The following is a 12,405-nucleotide window of genomic DNA, read 5'->3' as shown; positions in this document are numbered from 1 at the left end:
AGCTTCTAACGTGAAGCTTTCTCCCAGCGCATCAAATTTACCTAATTTCACAGTTCACCCAATCCTTCGGGACAAGATATTAGTACATGATTCGCTCTTGTAATAAACACATTTTTTTAAGAGATCATAAAGCAATCACGATTGAATTGAATAAAATTATTATTTACCGTAAAATTTTTCACCAAGTATTTTTCGTAATCACAGCATTCAAACTTAATACTACTAATTAATCTAAAATAATCATGGTAATTTTTATTGAAATAGTTGCATTTCACTTGTATTAAATAATTAAAATGAGATATACTATTTTTTGAGGAAAATGAGATATACTATTAATACACGTAGCTAATAAATTTACATTTAATAGGGTGAAATCTAGAAGAAATAAATCTTTAAAAGCAAAGCAAAATAAATTCCTAATTATGTACCATTATTGGGTGTGTATTACTTCAAATCATAAGTTGTTTTCGTATAATAGGCGTCTCTCATTTTTAGTTACTACAAGCAGTAGTACATTTCTAATAGTGACGATGAGATAATTAATATTTAATGGCTCATATTTTTAAGAGATATTCATAATAAGTAGTTCACACCATTAATAGATAAATTTAATTCCGTGGTCACCTGATAACTTTTCTATAAATATATCCATCAATCCAGTCCATCTTGTCTTTTTCTTATTTGGGTTTACTACAACAAACCATGGAAGTTGGAACATGGATTTGTACATGGCAAGTTGCTTAAATACATAGGATGATAAAGATATTTCTAAAAAAAGTTTTCTTCCTTTTGATTCTTTATTTATATGTAGTTCTTATTTTCACAAATGACCTATATAAAAAAGAGACAATTTCTTTTGAAATACAAAGACCACGTCTAGCCCAATTCTATGAACGAGAGATTAAAAAAATTATCAATTTTTTCCAAACTAAAAATGAACATTATCTTATATCCTTAACTGCTACATGGTTCACCAATCATCATTCCCCACCTCCACGTGAAAGTTGAGATATCCTTAACACCCAATCCCCCTAACTCCTCGATTCCCACTTGACTCGTGAATCTTTCCTCCTCCCATCAAGCTCACCCAAAGAAGGGATCTCTCAATCTTCCTAAATTGTCTTGTATATTTCAGGTGACGTGTAATTTTTTTTGATAAATTATATTTTTAAATTCTCATAAACTAACCTGATATAATTAATTGTTTTTGAACAAATAAAAATCTAAAAATACAATTTACTAAAAAAAATCTATTTGGACTCTTGATAACATGATAAATAAATCATCAAATTATTAACGTGGTTGTTATTTCATCAATGATAACAAAGACTAAAATAAAAAAATATTAAATTTTATTGGGACTTAAATAAAATAAAAAAAAAATAAAAGTCCAAAATCAAAATGACCTATTTTTTAAAACAAAAAATCAAATTCATTTAGGCTTATATTTTACATGCAGAGTTCACTATTAAAAAATAGGTCAAATGATTTATTTTATTTTATTTTAGTTTAATTTAGTTCTTTATCTTTTAAAAACTTTAATTTAGTCCTTTATTTTTTAAAAAAATTATTTTGGTCATTTTTTTTATTCAATCTATTTAAGAAAGAAATTTTTGTGTAAAAATGAAGTGTAGGGAAGGAAAGAAAACTGAATAAAAAATATTTTTAAATATTAACAAAGTCAATTTTAAATAAATTGGAGCAGAGAAGTGAATCCGACCCAATCTACGATTTCCTCAAATCCAATCCAACCCAATTGAATTTTTGTGGATTAGATTGAGTAATTGAATTAGATTGTTTTTAGTTTAATGAATTATATTAAAATTGGATTGAGTGACGAGTTTCGATTTTGAACCCGACCAAGATCTAATTCCAAACCGCATACAATTAAATTACTAATATGAAAACCCTAAACTAAACACACCTCATTCTCAAGGTAATACATTGTTTATCTTAATATTACATTGTTTTGAAGTTTATTTCAAGTTAATAACATTGTTTTATATGAATTATATTATGAGCTGTGTATTTATGTTTTTTCTTCTTTTGTTTATCATATGAATAATATAATGTTTTATTAATATTAATTTTTAAAGTATTATTGCTATTCAGTCAAAAAAATCCTTACTATTTTTGAGTTTGAAGAATTTTTTAATTTTTTTTCAAGATATGACATTTTTTAATGGCCAAACCCAGTCTAATCCAATAATAATTGGATTGAATTGATAAAATAATAAAGATAAATCCAATCCAATCTACTTAAGTTAAATTAGATTGAGTTGAAATATAAATAAAATTCAATTCAATCTAGATTACCTATAGTCCTAGATTGTAAGATTAAAACTAAATAAGAAAAATAAGATAACATAACATACTAAAAAAAAGATTAAATAAACTTTTTAAAAAAATAAAAAAAATAAATTGAAAAAAAGAAGATGAAGGAAGTTTAACTTTTTAAAAAGAAAGACTCAAACTTAAAAAAAATAAGGAACAAATAGGTCATATAATCTAAATAAATAAATAAAAACTCATAAAATTGCCACGTGGGAGGAAAAAATCTGAGTGTCCAAGGCATTGAAGGGAATTAAACCGAGTGTAGGCAGTGGAAATAATGGACGGAATAGGCGAAAGCAGAGACGAGTCATAGGTTTTGTTCTGATTCTGACTCACTCATGCTCATCCATTATGGCTATGCTGCGTGATTATGCAATGTGCTCCACATCGTGTCTTTCTATTGTTCATGCGTTTGTGTCACTGACAATGGGAATGGGGAAGAAGAAAAGCTTTAGAAATTTGAAATATCTCTGTCATACTACTCAGCACTTGCAACCAACCTAGGCATGCACTTCCATTCTTCTTCTCTTTTCTTTTTATTATACTGCATTTCGCTCATCCCTCTCTTAATTATGCTACTTAATCATTGCTCTGCGTTTCACTATTTGTTCTTCTCCTTTGAATTTATGGTTTTCGTGGTATTGATGTCTCCCCCTTTGTTTTCCTTTGTATTAATTTCATTGCTGAAATAAATAAATAAAAAGAATTTTCGCAATGTCCAGTTGTTTTTGTGAGGGGAAGGGGATAAGATTCACTAATCGTATGATAATGACATTGCTTCACCTTTAATCATATACTTAAGAGAAACTTAGTTCTCAAACATAAGAGAATAAGTTCCTTCTTTATCATTGCATTTTTAGTGTTTTTAATAGGAGAACTTTTTCCATATCTTTTTCTTTCGGGGGTGTTGCTCATTAACCATTTAATTTAATTAAATTATCCTGAATTAATTACACTCCTACATAGAAAATTTCACTCATTTATTTGCAATTCAAGTTGAAAGCGAATTATATATGTTGTGCTATATTTGCGCTTTGCTTCAACATATCTGCATATCAAGGAAATAGATGTTCTTCCTTTAGTACAGCAACTAGAAACTGGTTAGTTTGAATATGAGAAGTCCAAGGGAGCTTGTTTGTTATAGTAAACAATGCATGTACTTGTTCAATAATTTCCAACTAGTAAAAAACAACAATATGGTTTTATTTTCTCAAAAATGGAATTTGGGGTTGGGAGAACGCCAAGAAAAACTTCTCTGCAACTCAAGTTAGAAGCATGCAACAATTGTTATTGAACTTTTTTAAACACATTTTATAATTGTTTAGATCCCTCCTCCCTGGTGTCGTTAATATTTTTCAAGCTCTATTGCAATCTGGGTTCAAGTAAATGTATGGAACTAGAAAATAAGGTATTGTATTTTTAAATACAACTCACTTATGTTACAACAACAAGAACAATTTTTTTTATCCCACTAGATAAGGTCGGTTATATGGATCTCATAACACCATTAAATTTGATTAAAATTATATTTTTAGAGATATTATTCATAATAAGATTTTTCTTATTATTTTCTTTTAATTGTCCTTTTTGGTCCCCTTTTATCTCTTTTCATAGGACTAAAAATTAATAACTTGCATATGTTGATTTCCAAAAAAATTGAAATAAAAAATTGTTTTGGGACCTAATTAAATTTTATCAAATAGTTTTGGGAGCACATTAATTGAAAAGTAAAGTAAATTAAAAATCATACAAAAAATATCATTTAATTGAAAAGTGTAGTAAGAAGGAGCACTAAGTCTGTCCAAATAAAACTTGTAAGGAGAAACTATAAGTGCAGTTACGAAAGTTGAAAATTCCTCTATAATTAAAGTTGGTTCACATTCAAGTAAACATACAAATTCAAATACATGAAAAATTAAAGAACACATTTCAGGACATGCATAGAAAGTTATGGAGCACTTTCCAAGGGCTTAGAATTGGTTCCTATGACCTTGAGACTTACTCACTTCACTTAGGAAATTGAATATTAGAGTTATAAGGAGCTTTGCTAATGTAACTCATTCATTGGTATTCACCACTCACTCTTGAAGGAAGTCACACCCCTCTCCTATAAATAGGAAGACTTGTGAAGAGTTTGAGCATCCCATCCAAAGAGAAGCAAAGTAAGAGTAAGAGTGAAAAAAAGAGTTCTTGTATTCTTTCTGTGAGAGAAAAGGAGTTCTATTTTCCACCACACTTGGTGAGAGTTGAGAGGAATTATAAATTATCCTTAATGGGTGAGGTGGAGAGATATTCTCTTGTATTAAGAGATTATAATTTTAAATAATAAAGATATTTACTGGTTTGGTTCCGTGTTTTTTACCTTTTAATTGAAAAAAAATTTCACGTTAAAAATTTTTGTTGTCATTTTTTTACTCTCTTTTCTTATTTTTCCGTTTCCATCAAATACCTATTTTAAATATAGAGAGCAAAATAGTGTTGATGCTTCCCAACTGATGTCTATAGAGTTTGAAAATACTAGTTGAAGAACCTATCGAGATTGAGAATACTGAGTTTAAAACTTGGAAAAATGATAATATTGACTTGGTGAAGTGAGAATACTCCCATGAAACTTGCAAAAGTGACTTTATAGGATTCAAAAGCAGCCTACAGTGACCTTAGTAGTGAAAATATAATGAAAGATTAAAAATTGTCAAAAAGCTTTTGAAGGACTAAAAATTAAAATATAAAAGAATTAAGAACTAAAAACTTAATTAATCTTTTTTATTAGGTTCTTAAATATTATTTTTTCAATTGAATTCATGAATTTATATTTATTTTTTAATTAGATGCCTGTCGTTAATTTTCCACAATAGAGTTAGAATGAATGACCCAATCAAAAAATAATTAGAAATTATTAAATAATTCATGCACCTACAGATTAATTTAACCTCACTTTTTTCTTTCTTAAAATGAGATGAAAATGCAACAAACTTAACCATGTGGCTAAGAAATAGATAAAAAAAAGAATCATAATAGAAAATTCGGTAAAAATGACGTAGCCTAAGAAATGACATAACTATCCCTGTAACAATGAATATAGAATTTCATTGCTGGCTCTAACAAGGATTTTAACTTTTTTTGGTAATTTTTATAATTTATTTTATTTTATTTACTCAATTACGATTTTCCTTCTTTACAGCCTTTTAATTGTGAGATGAAAGAAATTATTTACTCAATTACGAATATAGAACAACGTTGATTGCATGTAGTCTTTGCGTCACACGTTGCTCAACAGACGTGCCTTTTTGTTGAGTGCCTACAATATCGAGGGTAGGGAATAGAAGCTTAACTAAAAAAACACGTAAGGATAAGAGAGCGTGTCGGTGCCCTTCTAATGACGGCATTCTGATCACATGACTGGGGGCAAAACGCAAGTACCGAGGTAAGTAATTTTTTTTATTTTTCTCTTCCAGTCACACATCTTTAAGAAATTCAGAAAAATAATGTTTTTGGATAAAATAATTTTAAATTTTAAACTTAAATTTCAAAATCATAAATGAAATCATAGACGAAGAAGCACATCACGACCTTAAACTCTATCCTAACATGAAAATTCTGTATCAACATACCAGTGATTTAAAATTTTCATAAACGATGTCATAACAAACCAGGTTATATGACTCCACGATTTCTCTCATGATGACACAGACAAGCACATAAGAGAGATAACTCTGAGAGAGAAAATGAGATTGTGAGTGCAAGTAAGCACAAGGGGTTGGGAATTTGAAAGCAAAAGTGTGAATGTAAGATTACAAGCAAAAAAATTTCAATTTCTCACGTATTAGAAGAATATTTAAATTTCACATTTTTAGTTGTTTAAAATTATGTTTTAAAATTTCAAAAATTTAAATTCTTGATAAAAAATCCAAACAATAAATTTTAGATTAAAAAAATTTAACTCAGTTAAAACTTAATGCAATTACATTTCAAAGATTTGAACTCGAAACATCTGGTTAAGTTGGAACAACTCCACACTAATTGATTCAGAGGCTTGGTGGTATAAACTTGTCTTAGATGGTTTTAACATGTGTAATAAAGATTTGTAGAAACTCCAACAAAGAGAATAAATCATATATATTCAGATAAAGGATAGGCCAATCATTAGACTTAGATGGAGACTAAGAAAAAATATAAATGAAACAATTAAGAAGGTCAATACTTTATTCATAAACTGGTGTCGGAGATCCCACATTGTCTAGTGATAAGATTAATATATTGTATATAAATGGGGATAACTCTTACCTTACAAATCAATTTTGTAAGCTTGAGTTAGTTAGACCCATAATCTACTTTTTAAGATGGTATTAAAGCCGATCCTAACAATATGTTGTCTTCTATTTTTAAAATTCAGATTCAGTTGTTCTGTTACAATTTTCTTGAGACACATCCTTCCACACACAAAGAAATCTCAATGCAAGCCTGCTTTACTATTTTTTTGTGTTTTAAAATGCTATCTATTGGGGCATTCTTTGGATTTTTAAATTTTGACTGATCTCTTTCTGCCTCTTTATCTGTAGAATTCAGGACTCATATTGCATGTTCCCGTACAGTTCACTGTAATATTATCGATGGTTCTTTATTTTTCTTCTGCATCTCTCTACTTTTATTCCCCCCTCACCCTTCAAAAAGAAAAAAAAAAAATCAGTTCTGTCTAATAACACCTTGTTCCTGGATATTTTATTTCTCTCTTGGTTTCCATGTGATAACAGGTTATACGTTGTGATACCTGTGGGGCTGCAGGGTTTGACAGAGATCTCTTTGTCACAAGTGCCATGAAGGCGCAGAGCACACGTATATATTTTAATCTATCTCATATTCTTATCTTCTTTTTTTCCAATTACCTGCACATCTATATAGTCTTTCTTTCTTGCTTTCTGAGGTAGTAAACTTTGTGTTGTCGTTCATCAACCAGTTACTGTATGCATCCTGATGAGCAGTCAGAACTAGAAGCAAACTGGAAGTTCGTGAAGATTGGACATGTCAAGAGTGCATGCCGAGGGAAGGTACTAACAAATTAGTTGAAGATGAAGTTGAAGTGGCTGCAAGAAAAAGGAAGGGGCATCTATTTGAAAGTTCAACAAACTTTGAATCTAGTAAAGGTTCAAATTAAAATCTAGATCTTCATGTACTGGGAAAAGTGGGGAAAATAGTGCTGAGCTATCATCTAGAAGACTACTAGTCCCTGCCAAAAAGTTTACATTAAAATCCGTAAACAGAATGTTTTATTTTGGGCAGGAAAGATCTAATGGTGAAACTTCATTTCCTGGACATAGATTACTGGTAAGCAATGACAACACTCACAAAGACCCAAACTTTCCAAATGGAACGAAGAAAAATGAGAGCCAGCAAGGTGAACAGCATAGAAAAGCTGGTAAATCCACCAGCATGTTTGAATTATGGACGGATCCTGATTTTGATGGAATGGCCTACTTCCAAATGGAAAGAAGAAAAATGAGAGCCAGCAAGGTGAACAACTCACAAAAGCTGCTACATCCATGAGCATGTATGAATTACGGACTGATCCTGCTTTTGATGAAGGGACCTACTTGAGAAACTTGGTCCAGGTTGAGGCAGCATATCTTTCACATCGTGTTGTGGTCCCAAAGGCTGATCAGTGATCACAAATGGCTGTATGACCCATTTTCTTTGTCTTCAGTTTAACTATTCAGCTTGTTTTGCTTCAAGGGTGTACAAATTTTAATTTTCTTGTGTATTTGTGATTATTCTTGCAGAGGCAAGTTTCAGATACACAACATTGAGGGTATTGCAAGGACTTGGGATGCGATTCAAGCTCACTTATCGAATCGTGCATCAGCCGAAGTTCTTGAAGTGGCGAATACGAATAGGCTTTCTGAGATTATTATACTGGAGGAACTACCTCGATTGAGGACTTGGCCATCTCAATTTATGAGAAGTCAAGTCACTGAAGATAATATTGCTCAGTACTTTTTTGCACATGACTCTGATAGGTTTGTTGGGCCTTTCTTTTGTAACTAACAAGCTTGGTTTATACTGTCTACTCATATGTATGTATTTTTGCAGCTATATATATTATGAACAATTGGTGAATTACATGATGAATAATGACTTGGCTCTGAAAGGACATTTGGATGGGGTTGAGCTTTTAATTTTTCCATCTAACATTCTGCCTGAGAATTTCCAGTGTAAAGTCTTTTACTCTTATATATCTTGGTTCTAACTACATTAATATTTTTTGTTTACGTTTGTCTCCCTATTGCTATTAGTCTATTACTATAGCTATTCCCTAGCACTTATTTAGATTTTAACTATATTAGCAGTTATTTATTAATTCGTTTTTCTAATTTTTTCCATTGCTACTTGTTTGTGCTTTGCAGGATGGAATGGCATGTTTTTCCTTTGGGGTGTATTCAGAGGACAAAAGGCGAATAACTCAGCAAGCACACCCAGTGTCAAATTCTCTCAAGGTATTGACCTGAGTGAAATTTCTTTACTTGCTGTCTTTGACCAACAAAGATATCTCTATTTTCCATCACTTAAATATTGATTGACACGCTTGAAAATACTAGACGATCATAATTTGCTACTTTTTTTTATATTATATTTATGTGTTGATTGTTTACGACATTTGTCTACTATAACCTCCCCACCAAGTTATACTCGTCTGCATTTTTTCTGGAAAACCAAATGTCTACTATAGTCAGCAAAAACAAAAAAAAAAAAATCTTCAGAAAACATAAGTGATACTGTTGCGTCATAAAATTGCATATTCAGTCAATTGTCATAGTCAAGTGGGGAAAAAATGTCCTACTTTAAGAGTGGCATAATAAACTGATACTAATTTGGATATACATATATATGTGCGTGGGTGCATTTAGGAGAGCGGATAACCAATGCAGATGTAAGCAGAGCTAATGCACATACTTACAGTCTTGCAGCTAAAAAAAGGAGATGACATGGCAATAGTTGATGAAATTCCTGAATTTGAATCTTCAGGAGACACAGTTTTGGCGGTTGGAGAGAATTCCGATAGTAAAGGAGGAGTGGCAAATGCAGAGCATGCAGTTGTAGATATTAATAAGTTTCACTTTGGCCTAAAAGTGAAACCCAAGAAAATGGTTCTGTTGGGATTGAGGAGTCTCTTGTACCACCTTCAACTCCAGATTCAGACCGGTTGCAAGCTGTGGCTGCTTTGTTTTTGCTCGCTGAGGGTCACATGGAGTTTTGAGTGCTGCATTTGAAGAACACGTCTTATTTATAGTTATCCTTTTTTATGTCGCGTGTCACTGAGTCACTGTCATATTCATAATTCATCCATCGTGGGGATAATCTGTACCAGAACGATTGGCAACTTAAGGATACTTCCATTCTTCTCTCTAGAGATAAGTCTTCAATGCCTCATTTGAAGAACGCTTTTTTATCGTTACCCTCAACCCCTTCATAAACTTTAGAATCTAGAATGGGTTATTGCTTGTTTCTTGCTTTCCAGTATTTTTGTTGTTGCAAATTTATGGCACTTGACTTTATTTACTTTGGAAGTTATTGTCCTTTTCTTGGTTCTTTTTATTTTTTGGTTCATAGTTGTTAGTACATCTGGAGTTAAGAGAATAAGAGGACAAAACTTTTCACAAATTATATAAAAGCGAACAAATTAAATTACATTTCATTATAAATTGAAAATTTACGATTGAGAACTGAACCTTCGTATTTTGGTAAAATAATAAAATAAATGTGTTTTTGTAAGTTGTTTCGGCTAAAAACAATTATAACAATTATAATGGGAGTTGCTTAACAACAAAATGTTATTTTTGTGTGTCATATGTGATTTTGAGTTGTTTAAAATTAAAAAGTTATTTATATAAGTAATTATTGTTTATTAGATGTTTAACTTTGCATTAAATATAGAAGAGAGAAATATAATAATTGGGAGTTAAGTAATTTGTTAATATAAATATTCATTGAAGAGAAAATTTATTGAGGTGCTTAAGATTGAGATGAAAAAAATTGAGTTGCTTGTATCAATGATCTAAGTTTATAGCTACTTTAATCAAAATAAATTTAGCTTGGTAAATAAATTATTTCACTAATTTATAACATTTTTAAGTACTATATATATAATAGTGTTTGAACTTGTAACTCATTATATTTTTTTTTCATTCTAATCCTTAGTATTTAAATAAAATTCCTCACTTATCACGTCTTTTAATATTACACTATCTATTTTAATTATTACATAACTTTATATTTTTTTTTACTTTTTAATAAAATAGTTGATCTTTAAAAAATACTAGTTAAAAATTAATATAAAAATAAAATCTATAATTACTTAAAAGTTGTATTTAAGCCTAAAAATATAAAGTAGTATAAATGTGGTATTCTATTTCATTTTATATTAATTAATTAATTCAACATCTAATTTACTAAATGATTCAACATTTTAAAGTTGATTGTTTTTCTTTTTAATAAAAAATTCGCCTCGCTTCGTCCATGTGCGCGAAAGATAATGGCAGCATGGCATCCAAAAAAATTGAAAAATATGCTGAAGGAGAATATTGGGAATAAAGCCACGTTATCATATATAGCCCTATATTGTCACGGTTCACATAGTGTGATAGCAATGGTAGCATAGCTAGTACAAATTGAGATAAAGCCTTCTATTTTGTGGGCAACGACGATCAGCCCTCAAATCAAACATCATTAATAGCTTGCTAAGTATAATTTGTCATTTAATGTTTTGTGTGCTTGCTAGGTATTATTAGGTATAACCTTATTCCTTTTGTTGTGGTGTGTTACACATGTTTTTAGGTGCCAACCAAGTCCGCGTATATTTGGAGATATTAGTACTACTATGGTAATTAAGAACGAGAGAAAAAAAATATCTTATTTTAATATATAGTATATAGTAGGAAAGACGGACGAGTGAGTTAATTAGGACTTGTATGTTTGTTGACAGTCATCTTCCCTTGAGTTAATGGAGATTTGGAAGAGGGGGGATTCATGTTTTGTTACTTATTTTAATAGTAGTATTTAATATTTTTATACCACAGGAAATATTAAAAATATGCTGAGAATTTGCTTCACTTCTTTCTCTTATTTTTATTCATCTAAAACATTAAGAAGTGTGAATTGAAATGAATAAAAATGAAAAATAATAGGAGAAGATAAAAGAAATAAAAATTATTTAATTTTAATATACTATTAATGTACGTAATTTTTTATACTATTAAAATAGTTAATATAAAAGTTAATCATTTTATATTATAATTTTTTGTATTTTTATTGAATATTAATAGAAAAAAATTCCAATCATCAATGTATTCTAATTAAACTTAAAATAAATAAAAAAGAGATAAAAATAAAAAATCTAGAAAGATATGTTTACTTTTTAAAAACAGGCAGATCTTTTGGCTGCTAAATCAAATTATATTTTAGAGTGTTTGATATTTGGATACTTACAAATTAGTACCAATATTTTATCAATACTTTTTTTTTATTATTATTACATCATGTTATTAATTATATTAATTATTTACCTCTCTTATCTTTATATCTCTGTATATAAACACCGAAAGAATATTCTAAAATCATTTTTCTACAAAGTAAACCTTTTTATTTTAGTTCTTAAAATTGTGAGATGTTATAATAATCCTATCTGAACGAATGATATTGAGATATCAATAACACAAATAACTTCCTATCTGAACGAACGAATCGTAGGGATGTATTATTATAGTTTCTAAGTTTGATCTCATTATCATTATAGTCCCTAATAAAAACTAATGACAGAAACTAACGTGATTAAGATATTTTCATTTCTTCTTATTCAAAAAAAGATATTTTTATTAAAAAAATGTGTTTGATATTTTTAAATTTTAATTACTAATATAGAAATGCTTAACAAATTCGGATCTGTCAAAAATAATCAGAGAATAAAATAAGAGTTTACTCTTTTTTCTGTATTTTTGACGTTTATGTTGTGCTTTTTTCCCCTAAACTGGACTTTGCACTTGCAAACTGCAGTACAATAATGCTCAATCGTTCTGACTTTTG

At 29.6% G+C, this 12,405-nt stretch overlaps 1 long non-coding RNA gene across 5 annotated transcripts; it reads left to right on the top strand.

Annotated features, from left to right (window-relative positions):
- The first annotated feature begins 6,567 nt into the window (after nucleotides 1-6,567).
- Nucleotides 6,568-9,885, top strand: LOC114422751. Of its 5 annotated transcripts, none has more exons than XR_003668728.1 (7): nucleotides 6,568-6,932; nucleotides 7,086-7,167; nucleotides 7,289-8,006; nucleotides 8,109-8,345; nucleotides 8,419-8,540; nucleotides 8,733-8,822; nucleotides 9,286-9,885. It is a non-coding gene; the product is annotated as an uncharacterized LOC114422751 (long non-coding RNA). The 5 variants fall into 5 exon arrangements; XR_003668729.1 differs by having other exon boundaries at nucleotides 6,570-7,167; nucleotides 7,289-7,475; nucleotides 7,612-8,006; XR_003668723.1 differs by having other exon boundaries at nucleotides 6,569-7,167; nucleotides 9,234-9,885.
- The last annotated feature ends 2,520 nt before the right edge of the window (nucleotides 9,886-12,405 follow it).

The sequence above is a fragment of the Glycine soja genome, chromosome 1, assembly GCF_004193775.1.
Source record: "Glycine soja cultivar W05 chromosome 1, ASM419377v2, whole genome shotgun sequence".
NCBI classification, from domain to species: Eukaryota; Viridiplantae; Streptophyta; class Magnoliopsida; order Fabales; family Fabaceae; genus Glycine; species Glycine soja.
Note: the sequence above shows the minus strand (reverse complement) of the source record. Positions and strands in the feature narration are given on the sequence as shown.